We start from the raw sequence: 17021 nt of genomic DNA, 5'->3' as shown, positions 1-17021 counted from the left end.
TGATGAGAGAAGCTTTTTCAACACTGAGATAGTGTGCCAACCACCTCTGGAATTAAAAGCATCGTGTCAGTTTTCAGTTTTATAGTACACCTGAACTCAAAACGAGTGCTTTGGGGATGGATCTATAAGCAATTGACTGAAACTCATGGTAGAAGAATTTGAATTTACAAGTTCAGTATTTCAGCTGGTAGAAAAGTACTGGCAACTGCTCTCCCTCAAGCCTCTAAAGAGGACAGAAACAAGAGGGAGCTAATTTCCCCACAACTCAAGTACCTCAGAAATCCAGAACTCATGAAAGAGGTAATGTAGACGATTTTCTTCTTTACTTGGGACTCACCCTGTCATTAGCTGCCTTTGACATGAGAAAGTGACCCTTCGTGGCAGTCACAAGAGGCAGGTGGAAGCTCACTGCATAGTCACCACCCATTCCCTCCCAACTTTGCAGGAGTGGGTTTTATTGTTTTTGAAGGTCTGATGCCATAATGTAAAGATACATAAAGTTTCAGCTGCTGTTCCATCTGCTCACAGAGCTCTTCTCCTTCCAAACCACCCTCCTTTGTCACCTTAAAGTAGCTCTGGTCCATAAGCCACATTCAATACCAGCACAGCAACGTGCTCCAGTGGTAACACTCTTCGGCATCTGAAACAGAGCCAATTCCCAGCCACCTCAGAACACTATTATAAAAACCCAGAGGCTATCAGATCCCTTCAGCGGTATAAGGCTCTCTTTCTATTTCCCATCTCTTCTGTTACAGACAGCAATATCACTCTTGCTAAAATGGGACCTAGAGCCGTACAGAAGGTTCTTCGGCCCCACATCAAGAGCCAGCAAGTTGCTAAGCCCCCATACACAAACATAGTTTCTCATTTTCCTCAGGTAATAAAGGAGGTGGGTTCCCCCCACCCAAGACAATGAAGACCCCAGGCTTGTGTAATCAGGCAAAGCAGGACAAATACATGTTCTACTGAATTTGTCAGTGTTTAAGACAATTAAGTCACACGGGGAGAACACAGATGATGACTACACACCACCATGAAGGAGGACGCTAATAAAGAACAGAGGACTCTCCAGAACCTAAGAATTCTCAATCTGAGACCCCATGAGAAATGTTTGGGACATGCACAGATTACCATGACACCAGCCCTCTGGCACCAGGGGGTTGTTTGGTGGTGAACAGCTCCCAAAGCTCATATCAGAGATGTTTTCCACAGAAGTTCTGCTGGTATTCCCTACAGTGGCTATACAAAGGCCTGGGACACAGTATGGCACCAATAGACTACTCCAGTTTCCCCCCTCATGGATTTGCTATCCAAAGTTTCAACCCCAACCAGTGCAGTATAAAGCAGTGCAGCAACACATCCGCATCCCCAGCACCCGCTTCTCTATCCACACTTTTTCTTGGCTCTCCTGCCAGAAGGAACAGAGAAGCAAATAGCTTTCATCAATCTTCTTTTATTCTGAGTCAGATTTTACACCGCTATGAAAAGCTAAGCAAGGTCCACACCTGCCCCTAAGAAATAATTACTCATTCTTTGAGCCTAAACTAATACATCAGCTGTTACAAAGCTGAATTTCATCTCAGAAGAATGAAATAGTACCTCCCCCTAACATTTCCCAGGGTATCAGGCCTCTGCACTGACCCAACACAGATCACAGCTCCTCTCTGAGTCTTATCACCTGGTACGTAACTATGGTGAGGAAATAAACTCTCCTAGTTTGGGGCAACCACACGTATCAGTATCGAGACTTTCAGAACTACATAAAGGATTTAGTCCATGATACATCTCAGCCAGGCTCACACAAAATATTCTGGACTAGCATTAAATGGTTGCTGGGCCATAGCTTAAATAATTGCACCATATAAATCTCATCTGAAGGAATGACTTAGCAGCCTGATTTGGAACATATGAAGTTCTTCGTGCCTACCAAAAAAAAAAAAATGGTCAACTTTTTTTTCTTTTGCAGTTCCTTCTAAAAATATGAGCACACCATCTGGACTTGAAGGAATGGCACAGCACTGTTTTACCATATGCTGTCTACTAATGCACTGTTTCCCTTGCGATCTCCGTCTTTCCCCCACCAGTGGCAGCACAACCCAGACAAGATCACTAACAGCTGCTGAGATTTTCAGCCCCATACCCAGGAACTGCCTAAGCAATACTTTCAGGAGTCTTTGTATTCCCCACCTAAGTACACCTAGAATACACAAAATTTTAAAGGATTTCCAGTTTTACAGAGGTGATGAAGTCACAAAACAAACAAAAGAATCCAACAACAGCTAAGAAAAGTGACATAGATACTGTTGAAGGCAGGACAGATTGAAATTTTACTTTATTTAATTAATGTCTTAAATGCAGGCTTTAAGAATCTGACTCCAAGAGACACTTCTGATTTAATACCACCGAGGCTTAAACCTAAAGCCCACAGGTCTGCTATATTTATTTAAAATAAGCAAGTAGTCAGGCAGTGAGCATCCTTCTAAAACAGAGGCTGTGAAGTCAAGGCACTAGCTTCGGGACTTTTGTAGCTAGAGACAGGAATGAGTTACTTGTTGCAACTGACAGCAACGGCTTTACAGACACAGCTGAGTTCAACTAATTCAGGTTTTTAAGTGATTCGAGGTTTAAAAAAAAAACAAAACCCTGATTGATAGGAAAATGAATGGCTAAAAGATTAAAGAGCTAGAAAGGATCAGCTTCACGCCCCGAGACCCTGCAGAGGGTGAGCAGGGAGCCCAGCCCACCAAGGCAGCGCGGCCTTTGTGCGGGCGGCTGACCGGGCGCCCCGTCCCCAGCACGGCTCGGCTGCAGGGCCGCTGACCCGGGCCGGGCCGGGCCGCCACCCCACCCCGGCGGGGGCCGGCTCCGCCACGTACGGGGGCCGTTCCCCAGCTCCACAGGCAGGCCGCAGCCGGGACGGACACGCCGAGTGCGGGGGCAGCGCAGGCTCCCGCCCGCCAAGGGCCGCTCGCAGGAGGAGCGGGCGCCGGTCGGCCTGAGCCGCTAACGGACGGCACCTTCCCCATCCCCGCACCGCCCGCAGCTCACCGGCTCCCCGCCGCCAGCGCCCGGCATCCGCCGCCGCCGCATCCTCCTCAGCGGCGCCGCCGTTCAAAACTCCCGCCCCCCGCAACGGCCGCCGCGGCCCCGCCCCCCCGGCTGCGCGGGGCCGCCCGCGGGCTCGGCGGCAGCGCGACCCGGCAGCCTCCGGGGGCAGAGCCGGCGCGGCCCCTGCAGCCGCGACGGGCCGGCCGTGAACCGCCAAGGCCCCTGAAACCCTCGGTGTGATTGAGCCGCAACAGTCCGCTCCGTGTGGTTCGGCTGGAACAGTGCTGAACAGTAAATTTCCAGCCAACACCCTTCGTGGCTCCCGGCCTCCTCGTGAAGCCACTGCTCTGAAGTAGGCCGGTGCCGCTCGTTTGTGACTGGAGTCCTTCGAAGGAGAGGCCTACAGCCGCTCCCCTCACGGCTCTGCAGTACGCGGCCGCTGCTGCTCGGAAGCAAGCCATGAATTTTTAACCACGCTCTTGGTTTTCGGCAGTTCATTTAATTATGCATCTTTAATACGATGGTACTTCAATAGCTGCGCTAGTAGCACGTATTGTGAAAAGTATATTATGCTATTATATATTAAAATAAAAGTGTATTAATTATTCATTGGATTGACTGGAGAGGAATGGAAGCCATCTCTCTCATCTGCTGCCAGTTTTGCAGCTCTGGTTGTCTTCAGCAGATGCAACAAATGAGCCAGAATAGTGTCTCCCATCCATCCCTCATCCCTGATTTCTCAGCTTTCCTCTCTGAATTCCTCCCCAGCGGGTGACGGTCACAAGCATGGATCCTCATTGCTTCACACACGGTTGTCAACATTTGCGAGAAGGAAAATGTGCTGGAACGAGTGAGATGTACAGTGTTGCTAACAGCTTTCTACAGAAGACAGAAGTCTCCTGGCTAACATATGCTTATTTAAAATATAGGAAAATGCAGTTAGAAGGGAAAATTTGAAAAGCCTCGTTGCTTCATCAGGATTTCACATAGGTGCTTGGTGGCTCTGTTTGCCCCCTGACATTTACAACCGGGGCACAAACACAGGGACTAGCCTTCAAGGAAAATCATGAACTTCCAGACCAAAGGCGGACGGCAGAGGCCAGGGAGCTCTGCTTCCCTGCGAACTGTTCAAGTTTCACCTCGAGGCAGAGATGGCAGCAGCTGTTCAGCAGTGTCTCCATCTTGGGCCATGTTCGTGAGGGTAAGGAGGCATTCAGATATTCATAAAATAACTTCATACCATCCTGAAGTCTTCTGCGTACCATTGACAGGATGCATGCCACAACTGGGAAGCCCTGCCCTAGGTTATATATTAATAGACACTACGGTTTTTCCCATTTTTAGATACTCCCCACTGTTCTTTAGGTACTGTGACTTTCTCTAAAGAAGTCTTTTGGTACTATGTCCAGTGGAGAAATCCCATCAGGGAGCCAAAAGGCTTTTGCTTAATCAAGGTATGATCCTTACAAGCTGTGTATGGACAGCCAAGATATCTAAGAGTGGGTTTAAGGGAGATCAAAATGAAAGTCTCCATGTAATGCTGGTGCTTCTTGCGGGAGCCTCACATTCCCATCTCTGCTACAGAGTTCAAGATTTCAGATACATCAAGAGAGACCCATCAAAAGAGGGGAGAAGAAGAGATGCCACATCAGAGTGCCCTTTTGCTTCATGGGAAGGCATATATCTTTTAAGGTGTCTGGCCTCTCCTTAATCGGTCAGAGATGGGATTTGAGTGTCAAAAATCTCCAAGTCATTTTCTGGGCTACAGAGGAAAACTAGAAACAGGAACACATCATGGAGAGACCAGTCCTGGAACTGAAACCAAACAAGTGAAAGTTTCAAGTTAACTGAACTGCATTATTGTTGAATCAATGTTTGACCAAAGGAAATGAGGAGGAGCTCCAGGCTCAATAAATATCAATGGCTGAAACCCTTTGATGAGTTTTACGTAAACTATGGGAGCAGATGGAAATGATAGCCTTACCATAGAGATAAACAAATAAGGAAAGAATCTGTAATTCTGCCTTACCAAAATTCATTCACCAACTCACAAGATAGTGCACTACCACAGAAAACTAATACAACGTGTAAAAAAGACACACTGAAATGCTTTCCACCCTGCATCATCCCAAGCAGTTCAGCACTCCCAGTTAGACGCTAGAGCAAACCCGCTGGTTCAAGTTTTCCAGAAAGTCCCTGCGAGACTGCCGAGAACAGCTGTCTCAGGTGTGCACCAAAAGAGTTTTGTCAAAAGCCAGGGTGGCTACACGGGTGCAATAAAAATCACTGCAAAAGGACAAGTTATGCCCCAACCTATTTCAGGCAATCAGCATCTCTAAAGCCATTTTTGCTGGTGGTGTATACAGCTCCCAGGAATCTGCGGCAGCTTTCCAAGAATTTTAGATGCTAATTAGCATGGTTTTGCAGTACAGTCTGTTCACAGCAAATTCTAGTCTTAATAAGTCCCAAAATGTGACTACTAATAGCATAAAGAGCCCATGCCTGCAGCCCTTACTCGTTTCTACTGACATTGACTTGAATTGGAACCCTTAAGAAATCAGTGGGAGTTAAATGTGCAGGGCTCAGCCCTAATTAACATGAACAGTATCTTCTCAAGCTCAGTGCCTGTCTGCTCTTGAGCTGGTTCAAATGCCCAGTTTTCCACTACATTAGAAACATGTTACTGCAAAGTCTGGCTTTTCACACACTTGCACCTGCTTCTGCTTTGGTCCTCCTTTGCATTCACTTCCTAGAGACATTCAGGTTTTTTCTTTGTAAAATCAAGCTTCATAGTTCAGTTGATCTGTCAGATGCTTAATTAAAAAATTAAACATTTAACCGAACTTCTAGTCCTTTCTCTTAAGGGAACATGAGACTGAGGCTTTAAACGGCATTTCTGCAGGTGTTGTATGAGGTGAGATGTTCTCTCCACACTACAAGCCTAACTCCAGCTAAGCTGCCCTGCTGTTGCAGAACACATACTACCTTGAAATGAGGAAGGCTGTATGCCATCTGTATTATCCAGAGATTTGGGATCCAGCTAGCAAGTATTCTGCTCCCTAATTTAAGAGTAATCCCAGGAGCCAGCAACAATAAAAAAGGAAGCATTGTAACTGTGTTTTCTTCTCCAAACCTCCACTGAAGGGCAAAGAAACCCAAGGCACAACCTACAAAACAAGGAAAATCCTGTGCAGTCACTGCTGCGCTAGCACAGAGAAGCCAGAAGGGGGTAGGGTGAATTAAAAAGGGATCTATATCCTGCCTTCTGAGGTTGCTTAAGTGAAATATTTTTTCAGATGAATCACACCTTCACACCATCCTTTTATTTGCCACTCTATTTGCATTGCAAAGCATTTGGCTTCCTTTTAGTATTAGGGAAACTGGATAGCAGAGGAAAGATCATTGTCTATCTAAATCACTGTTCTGCTCAAGTGTTACATCAGCATATTATTTTAAACATTAGGCCCATCATTTTGGTTTAGCAGGTACAAAATGTCTACACCTACTCTTGACAGCACTGCAATATTTTTCCTGATTTCTTAGCTCCCACAGCTTGCTACACCTACTCCTTGAATATCATCAGAGTGTGCCAGTAGAAATCTATTCAATTCCTATTCAGATTTCTCCTAAATGGAAATATATTAAGATTTGTACTGGACACACGGAAAAGAATTTGCAAGGCTTTTAATAACTGATTTCTAATTTAAACTGAAAAGCAAACTGTTACCATTGATAGCCACTGACTTTGACTACCACGACACATGACCACAATACATTGCTTAAATGGGGCAGAGACTCTGGAATTCAGGGTGTTTACCTGAATGATTACGGAAGCCAGGTCTAAGTTAAAAGGCAAAATTGTTAGCCTCAGTAACTCATTTCTTCGTTTCAGCCTGCTGAGGTCAGTTGATGTCTTTCCATTCACTTAGCTGGCCAGGTCAACATGTAGTTCTGCAAAACAAATTAAATATGGGTGACTACCTTGCTGTCATACACTTCTGCTCCAGTTTTGACTGTTAAGGTGAAAATTAATCATCTAGCCAACGGCAGTGAGCTAAAGCCTAACCCTACAAAGGTGAAAGCAATGGCAAAAGTTTGTAGGCTCCATTGTACTTAACTGAGCAGTCTGAAGTAGGTATCTTCTCTAAGGTAGTTGTGGAGTCAGTCAATGAAGACATCATCCTAAAACATGCAGGTGCCTAAATTAGCTAGGATGCATCATCCTTACCCTTCTCTGATAATTAGACACAGAGGCCACAATAGCTTAAACACCTACTATTTCAGGTGTTCTCAGATTAATATTACCCTAAGAGCCTCATCTTCTGCCTGAGGTTTTTTAATATTTAGCAGTTCTCATTCAACTGCTCCAGTGCTCCAGATGGCACTGGGGCCACGTCTCTGTGTGATGCTTTCCTCGAATATTTATGGCACCATCAACAAAACACTGATACCAGGTGCTTCAATGAACTATTCTGTTGATAGTTTTATATTCCTGTAGGATTTCTAGAAGAAACAGTAAAAGGCTGAAAAACCATAAGGAATTGTTTTTCCTTTTTCCACATACAAGTCCAGAAGCTGGCTCTGCCCAGTACTCCTGATGTCAATCCCATCTTGAAATGCCTCCAGATTAAATTACTGTAGCCTCTTATAATCAGCATATATGGGATCAATGCACTCAAAATGCATTTCATAACAGAAATAGTAAGGTACAAAAAATCCATCCCCATGTGAATTTGGAAAACAATTTCTGAACTCAAACCTGAAAACCTTAAAAATCAAATTAAACACTGCATGACTTTAAACTGCAGTTTGATGATCCTCTATGTCTTCAAGTTGCTCGTGCACAAGACAAGATACTAAGTGTGGTTAATTGAGGCAGACCAGTCACATATATTACAGAATCACAGAACGGTTAGGGTTGGAAGGGACCTCTGTTGCGTTTAATATCTCATTACTATCAATATACTTTTTAAGCCACATAATAACCATTTGTGGCTGGAAATTTCTATCGGAGGTTTTAAGCCTCTGATCCTTAAGGAAAACCTGGCTTGCAATTATGTCCTGTTTCTCACAGAAATAGGTACCAAAAAAACTTATCGAGCAGTTCATCCACTCAAGTGCTTAGATTATAGAAATACACCCACAGGGATAAAAGGATTTAAATTTTTAGAACTGCCAGTTAATTTTCCACTCTGAGCCTCCCTAGTCCCTGTGCCTCCACCAAACTTCCCCCTAAATCCCAGCTCGGCTGTGGTTTTCTCCTGCCAGCAGTGCCCAGGGGCAAAGCAGTGCTCTGCTGGCGGTTGCTCACCGAGGAGTTACGAGGCCACACCGAGGGGCTGTGTGCTCCTTTTCTTTGTTCGCTCTGTTTTATTTTCAGTGTGACAGTCTGCAGAGGGTGTTTCTCTCTCCCCCTCGGAGTGCAATAGCAGTGTGAAATAACTTGCCTCCACAAAACCTCAAAAGAGCCATAATGCAACAGAAAGCGTTTGCCACGGCACTGCCGATTCTGGGACCCCTCTCAGGGATGTAAGGCTGTTCCTGGGAATAAGCCCGGTATCAGAGACTGCGCCTTTTACACAGGTGATGATTTTCTGCCGAATCACACAACTGTTGGATCAGAATTGTCCATTCACATGTAAGAGGGACTAAAATACCTTTTCCTGAGGTAGAAAGATCTAAGGAAAGAAACTTGCTGCAAAGGGCACTATGCCCTGCGAACACCCCACAGCTGAGGTGACGGGCAGCACACCTTCTTCAAGCTCACAATTTCACTGCGGGAAGCCAGTCCAGCTGTATTTTTTCCTGTTACTCCAGTTCCTTTTGAAGTCAAACCACAGGAAGGGGATGACATTGGGCTATACCTATGTTCTCCTCAATGCGAGATGGAAACATTTCTTGCTAAAGATAGTATTTTTTTGCCTAATAAGATGATGCATCTTTATTCACCATTATGAAAAAGCAGGGGTTGAATAACAAATATGAGTAACTACATTTTACCTGAGGTTGGTTTGTCAGAGATTTCTATCATCCTTCTAACCATTTCATGGTTTGTTAAATGAGCTGAGACAACACTTCATATGTCACTGTTAGCATTTTAAATTGTAAATAATGGTAACAATAAAGAGCATCTCATGTTTTTACAGGCAATTTAATCTGGAAGAATAAAAATAACTAGTTCTGCCTGGATGCATGCATGACTTACACACATGCACATATTTACTTGCTTATTTTAAAAACCAGTTTGAGTTCTAAGAAGCTATTTCTAGCACTTGATTCTAACCACGTGTTTGTACAGTGTCATCAAAATGTAATCAGGTTGTTTAAAGAAAACCCAACAAACAGCAAGTAGATTTTTCCTCACAGGTTCTTTAAGCAGCTAATGCAGATCCAGAGGGGAAGTTATCCAAGTCTGATAACAGAGGACACAGAGGATCACCTTTTTAAAACAATTCCCAAACACATTTGTGCACTAATGCCCACAATAGGCAGTTTTAACCAACAAGTTAAAATCTCTGCTTTCTCTTATCCTTTCCTATTTGGGAATGTCTTCCCTGACCCCATCCATCAACAATCTCTGCAACACTGAGTCATCCTACTTACACATATATGCATTACATTGTGTGGGGGAAAATGCAAGCAAAAGCAAGCCACTAACATAAAGACCATTTTTACGTCATTTATTTCACAGCGTGGACACTCACACTACAGTCTTAAGGTCTTAAATATAGCCCTACTCTTTCATACAGTCTCTTCCAGTCCTGTATCAAGTTCCATCTTTAAAACACCAGCCCAGGAGGGAGCTTTGAAAGGTACGAGTGTGCTATCGCTCCTCTGCTGCCCTTTGTGTCTGTCAGTCTCTCCCCAAACATTCAACTCTCTCCATACTTTTACTGAGGGCCATGTTCTTTCACATACAAAGGTGTGTTGTTACATCTGCCTGCTACACGGACAAGCACACGCTCTTGCTGAACTGATTTAAACAGGCGATTGCCACCAACAGGCACTGGAGCACCCAGAACTTCGTTGGCAGCTTTCATGCAGGCAGTACACGCACTACTAATCAGAACAGGTTTTTCTCATCACCACCCCAGCCACACAAATTTTTAGGCGTTCCTTCTAAATTACCTTACTATATAGCATCGCTAAGTTGGTGGGGAACAACTACATCTTTGACCATTTTAGGGGTAATACCTTTCATACATAATTGACACCCTGTTGGTTTATGTACAGCCAACTGAATTTGACTGGCAGTCATCTCACCAGTTGGCTAGAAAGTCATCCATAGAAAACAGGCTTCTCCAGGCCACGTCTCTGAGGGCTCAGATTTTTGTAAGGGATGAATCATTCTCTTGTTGCTAATGGTTTCGCCTCTGCACTTTCCTAAACTAAATTTACTGATCTAATCAAATAGCCTGAGTTTAGGATAAAATGTTTTAACAGAGAACAGGAAGCTGACAATGTGCCCTAACTCCAATCCTGGATAGCATGGCAGCTTTCGTGTGAACCTTGAAGAGAAACTTTGGAAACCTGGGAAGTTTCACACGCTGGAAAGGCTCACCTGAGTTTAACACAGGAATTAGTCAGTCTGGAGGTGGAAGCAAGCCCCATTTGGATAGGATCAGTTTGGGCTCTGTTCCTGCGCCCTGTGGGAGGATCTGAGGCTACAAATTACATAAAGTTAACAGCCATCTGGGTGCAAGAAATTTGAGGAAAAGACAGAATGCAGCACACCACAATAGTGGGTTTTCCTGTGGTGAAGACACATTCTTCTAGCTTTCAGCCTCCTATGAAGCTACAAGTGTCTAGTCACACAGCCTTCAAGACCTACTGGCTGAAAGACAGGAGTGTATGTGAAAACATCTGTTTTTGGGAATCTTTTTCCATATCATCTGTTACTTACCTTTCAAATTATAAGCTCGCTTGTGTTTTCACTGCAGATATGGCAGTGGCAGGAGCAAAATACTTCCTAAGGTCTGTGCCTTTTAATTAATTTTTGCAAGGATATATCTGTTAAAATTGGCTAGAGCATGATGTCATCTATTTGTTTGCTACCTGCATATATCTTTAGTTCATCGCACTTCTTAGCCCCTGTGAATAAGAATGTCATTGACTTCAGAGCCGTCTTTTGAAAAGAATCTGCTTTGTGCGTAAAACCATTAGCTGAACCTGCTCACATGCTCATGGCCAGTGCCTTCAAAGTGGTAAATATTAAAGATGATCCATCACCTTGCTCTGAGCGCTGCAGATTTATCAATTGCAAAAGGTAGCATTCATTACAACAACAAAAATAAAATTGTCCTTCAAAGGACATGGAACTCATGCCTCATTTTGCACTACACAAGATATTAACATAAGCCATTTGGCACAAAATACCAGATGTAAATAAAGGCCCATTTCTGCAGCAAGCTAGTGCCTAACACTCCCACAAAATGTACCATTTAGACAAGAGCAGGGCTGCAACAAGGGACAAACGATGCTTTGCCTTCGTGCTGGCCCCGTGTACTCAGGTGAATTTCACCCTCTGTGTCTAACATATTTCTGTCATGGACACATGCAATCTGTTGCAGAAGAGCCAAAGGACTTCAAAACAGCTGTGCAGCCACACTGCTTTTCTTGCTCAGTTTGAGCTGTTGTTTGATTGCGACGCAAATACTGAACATAGCCAGCGAAGCTAAAGCACCAGAGAGAACCAGGCTCTTTCATCTCACTAGCGCTTTGGAACTAATAAATGCTCTGTACTTTCCTTATAAGTCCATCCCTTTACTGTAGATCGTGTCCTCCTTCTCTTCATCATATAGGAAGCCTGTCGGTTTAAGTGAGCTCCTCTCCAGTTACTTTGAAAGCCCCATTAATTCCCCTCATTCAGTGTCCTGCCCAATTGCAGGAACCTCCAGCCTACCAGTCATTCTCCCAGGAGAGCAATAGTTGATCCCCCAGACCTTTACACGTAATGCAAACTAGAAAATGAACTGCTCATATGAATATCTGAAAGGAGGAGAAAAGAGGAGAGGAGAGAGCATGAAGGAATAGAAGCAAATTGTCCCTAAAGATCTAATAAAATCAAAATACTTTCAGATGGCATTAAAGACGCAGGTCTGAACTGTCTTCTGTGTTCCTTTGTGATATTTGGTGTCTGTCTGAGTAGGAACAGGTGGAGGCTTTGCCTGTTTGGTTCAGTGTTGGTTATTGGCTTGTTCTGCTGTGTTTTCACGTTTTGTTGATTTAGGCTATACTTTATAGATTCCTGACAGCTCTGATGTGAGCTGCTATCACATGGCCTTTAGTGGCTCTTTTGTCCATAGAAGAGATGAAACATAGTTCTGCCACGCCTTCTCTGTTCTGCAGAAATGCAGTTTTCTCTTCCTCAGCATGTTCCCTATACCAAGGGTACATCTTTGATATAGATGCATCACATTCTCACCTGACAGGAGAATTCCCCACTTGGTATTTGTAGGTAGATAAAAACACCTTGATATCATCTTCCATGGCACAAAGGATCTTTAAACAGGGGTGAAAAGTGATCCACCCCTGAACATGGCCACTTGCTGTGCTTTTCCTCTGATGCTGATATGTCCATTCAAAGCCAAGTACAAACCCCAAAGAGAAGGGAATACCTCTGCTTTAAAGGCAACTGTCCCTCACCTCCTTGACAAAAGATATTGCTGCAAAAGACAAAGAGTCCCCTCTGCCCCCCACGCAGATGTCAGGGACGCAGCAGAACAGGGGAAGGGAAAGCACAGCCCCACTGCTTCCCACAGGGCTTGGAACTGCTCTCCCACATGCTTTGATATGACAGAGGACTGAACTTGCCACCACAGCTTAACACTCTTCTTTTTATGTCTCTGCTTATGTAAATTAAAAACTTTTAAAACCCCAGCGCATAGGATTAGGCACCAAAGCAAGCTAATATAGATGGCAATTCTCAGTCCTTTTATGGCCTTTTTGGGCAGTTTTTTCAGGTGGGAAATCAGTGTGATGTATTTCACACGTAATTCCTCAAACGCGGAAGGCATGCGGTATGAGCCTTCAGAAGCGATATTCCTTACCATCTGATGTCCAGTGCAGAAAGAACGCTATCAGAATGAAATAGCTTGAAATTCTGCTTTGATGGCGTGCTTTGTACTTTTCTTTCCTTTGGAGAAAATGTCTATATTTTAATAAGTCCCAATGAGGAAAAGGCTTTGCTGTAGGGAGAAATCTTTCTTTAAAGATAGCCTGACATGTTTTTTGCTGTCTTTCACTCTCTTCTTTTGAGTGGGGCAGCTTCTTCCAAAAGTGAATGACCCCCTTTCTGCAGCAGATTGCCTCTCATTTCAGAAGAGCTCCAGGAACACCAATTGCTGTATACCTCTCTGCTCTGTTCTGTCTTCTTTCAATGCATACATCCAGTAGCTAATCCCACAACTAATATCTGAATGGGAACTCGCTGCACAGAGCTGGCTTATGCCAGGCCAGTTTGTTGTGGCTATGTAACCATCCTGTCCCAGTTGGAGAGCCATGTTAGGTCTGTCCCTCGCTGCCACCAGTGATGTCCTGACCCTGTTCAGCTGCTGTTACTTGTCCCCGAGCACCAGATCTGAAGATCCCAGCACCATTGCCAGAGGTGCTGCTACACTGTGGAAGATTTCAAAAGGCCACTAGTGTGGGGAGCAGGAGTGAGTCGGGTTTGTTAAAAGGCTCCAGCTCATTCTTGTGCACATTACAACTTAGAGCTCAGACATTCTTGCCCTGAGTAAAGGCGTTTGAAACTTGGTATGTTCCTCTTCCCCTTCAAAATGTACACAGTAAAGAGTAACCCAGTTGGAAGGCAAGTCCCTCCAACTTTTCCTCTCGAGAGGAGTTAGTTATATTTTGTTTATCCTCCTAACTAACTGAAGTAACTTCTTTTGAGGAAAAATCAAGATGGCTGAAGTGCAGGCCAGACCCACTGCTGACACTCCTCCCCACCTCCTCCTTCTCCTGTCTTTTGGAAAATACACCTACAGCCATCTCACACCTGACAACTCTCACCAGGTGTGGGCTAAACAGTGCAAAGGAACCCATAAGAGAATGCTTTGTTCTCTTTTTTTTTACCCGCAAAAGCATGCAACAGTATGGGTAGAGGAGAGGAAAGCTAAAAAACCGGAGTCAGCTCCAGCCAGGGGTTACCTATGGGAGCACTAATGAGTTTGGAGAGTCTGCAGAAAGGCTGGGAGCTGCCTGCAAACTCGGCAGGATAAGCTACTGCAGGACCAAGAGCACTCTCACAGCATGCTGCCTCTCTTGTTGCCATGACAACAAAACTCATTGGAAAACATGGACTTTTTTTTTTTAAATTTCAAAAGATGGTAGATTGACTTTCAGTGACCAGATCTAAGCCCCTCTAAAGAGAAGAAGGCAACAGCTAACCAGCACTGAACAGCCACACAAACCCAGTATGTACATTTCCGTTCACTCTCTTTGCAAGCAGAGTCCTTCTCAATCAGTATGCTGGACGTGCACCACAGAAAGACTCTTTCCTACTGGGTGGGTATGAGTGCCCATGGCAGTGAAATAAACTTTGTGGTATGTTTGATGTATCCCAGATATATCTGCATGCAAAGCTAATATAAGTCCCAGCCTAAAGCACCACTTCTGTAAAAGTCACTAAAACAATTCTTTCAAGTGTCTAAGGTCTTTCTTTAGATTTTATGACTCACTTGTTACTTCCTCTCAATAAACAGAGAAAAAGGAGATGGTAAATATCAAATGCAGGTAAGTTTCAGCAACTTAAATTACCATGTGCATTTGTGGTTCATGCTCAAGCACCCAGAAAAACACAGCACTTCCCAGCACACAAATTAACCGAGCTCAACAGGCGTACCTATTTCAGGCACAGCTTTTACAGGGGAACGGGGGGACTGCGCTGCCTTCCAGAGCCAAATGCACAGTCCCATCTGTATGCAGTGGTAACGGGTGTGCAGTTGTGTGCATCTGTCTTTATATACCCGTACGTAGTTTCGTAAAACTTCCCCAACGGAAACTGCAGATTCATGTCTCCTATAAACCACCTGGATCACACAATGAAGACCTGGGTGTGGAGTGCTGGCACGAAGGGGAGAGTCAAAAATCTCTGACACCCCTTTTCAAAGCAAACCAGTAAACAAACAAGGGAAATCAGAGGCTGCTGAATGCAGCCAAACTGATCCGTCGTGAATCCAGTTCTACGCCACATGAAAAAGGCCCCCATAAACATGTCAGCATCACGAGCCTGAAGGGGAAAGTGGCTGCAAGTAAAAACAAAACTGACTCACCTATTTTCCTTGTCTAGGATAAGAAAAAAATCAGAAGACAAACAACTAGGGTAACTCTTGAAAAGCACACTAATTTTATAAAACTCTCTTTTCTAGCCACCTCCAGGAAAGTAGAATTATCAGCCAAAGAAAATTTACTTCACTTTTGAAATATGATTTTTAAACTTGTAGGAACCCTCAGAATAGGAAGAGGTCAGATAATCAGTTTCCACCCAAAATCAGAAACTACAGGACCCAGTAGGGCAGATACAGATCACTACCTGAAAAAAAAAGCTGAACATACTGAATATTCCCACCTTCCTTGCAGCACCAGGCAGGTCGGTACATGCTGGTTTCATTTAAATAACTTTTATCCTTCTGGAAATCTTATTGCAAAGTGTGTAAAGAGATCTTGAAAGAGAGAGATGCATACAAATAAACTGGATAATGCCTCCCCAGCACTTGGCAAAATTCCAGAGATGAGTCATACATTATGGCTGTGTAAATTTGGGCTTTGTGTAAGCGATAGTGTTAGATTCTACCCACTCCAGATTTAAATCACAGGGGAGGAAGCTCAGACATGTAATGGTTGATGTACGTCCTCCCCTGTAAAATGCACACTTACTGATACATGAAAGGGAGACTGTTTTCCAAATGCTGAGAGAACCACTGAACTGCACATCCAAATGGAAGCATCAGGAGTAGGTAACTGAAGCGATGAGGAGTGAGGATCCCAATCCAGCAAAACAAATTTCTAGAGTACAAGTAAACCCTGAGAAATCTTGAAAGAAGAATTGCTGGGGCTAGATGGTTGCCAGATTTCAGATCTAACTGACCAAAACCACGTAGCTTTGGCTGCAGATCAATGGGCTCCTTCAAAGCTATCAACATTTTCTGTTCCCAAGACCATGAGGGCTCTCATTACCATCATACGGAGGGGACGAGTGGGTGTCAGCTCTTCTAAATGTGGATGGAGCCTCAGGTAGCATCCCACCAGGCAAAGTTCCCCTCATTTGTATAGCATTCATCTGCATCTTTGAGCATCAGCACCGAGTACCTTCCACTGATGTGGAGGAGAAGGTAGGAAGGCAACGGGCACAACAGAGAGAGATAATGGACAAGAGCAAAGAAAATAAGCACCAAAACAGGGTCACGCTCATACATCTGGTCCTGCCAACATTGGCCTCTTTCAAAGAAATAATCAGGAGCCCCAAATTTGGAGGCAAGCACGGTTCAAAACTATTCCCTCCTGACCTCTCTTCTGTTTTTTGGTACTGCTTGATGACAAAAGAAGGGAAAATCACCACATTTAGACAAGGTAATACAGGACAACTAACTGATGCAAAACGTTGCAGCCTGGATAGCAGCCCACACACTTCAGAGATTAGCTGAAGCTCTGAAATGCAATTGCAGTAACTTCCTTTGATGTGCCATCTGGTGAATCATTTACTGGGAATGTCTTAATCACATCAAAGGCATCTATCAATGCACGTGGCTGTTCTCAGTGTTTAAGACTCTGCCTGTATGTTGCACTCAAGGAACAGATATATTAGTACAGAATTAAACTTTACCACACTGCTTTATTCCAAAGTAATAAAAAAAATCTGCAGCATATTATCACTATGGCCTCAAGCACTGGCGTTTAGAAGAGCAATATTTCACTATTACCTCAAAAAGGCTGCTACTCTACAATCAGCCTTGCTCGTGTTTCCGAAAATT

General features: G+C 44.2%; 1 protein-coding gene across 2 annotated transcripts in view; it reads right to left on the bottom strand.

Moving 5' to 3' along the window:
• Positions 1-17021, bottom strand: part of RTKN2 (rhotekin 2) — a 47600-nt gene that overhangs the window by 29280 nt on the left and 1299 nt on the right. Inside the window, exon 1 of one of the 2 annotated variants that reach the window (XM_068399610.1) lies at positions 6866-6901. The exons of the other annotated variant lie outside the window; for it this stretch is intronic. The gene's annotated coding sequence lies outside the window, so the exon portion shown is untranslated. Of the gene's footprint in view, positions 1-6865; positions 6902-17021 lie in introns of those variants that run through there. 2 annotated transcript variants of the gene reach the window in all.

This window comes from Nyctibius grandis, chromosome 4, assembly GCF_013368605.1.
Source record: "Nyctibius grandis isolate bNycGra1 chromosome 4, bNycGra1.pri, whole genome shotgun sequence".
Classification (NCBI taxonomy): Eukaryota; Metazoa; Chordata; class Aves; order Nyctibiiformes; family Nyctibiidae; genus Nyctibius; species Nyctibius grandis.
Note: the sequence above shows the minus strand (reverse complement) of the source record. Positions and strands in the feature narration are given on the sequence as shown.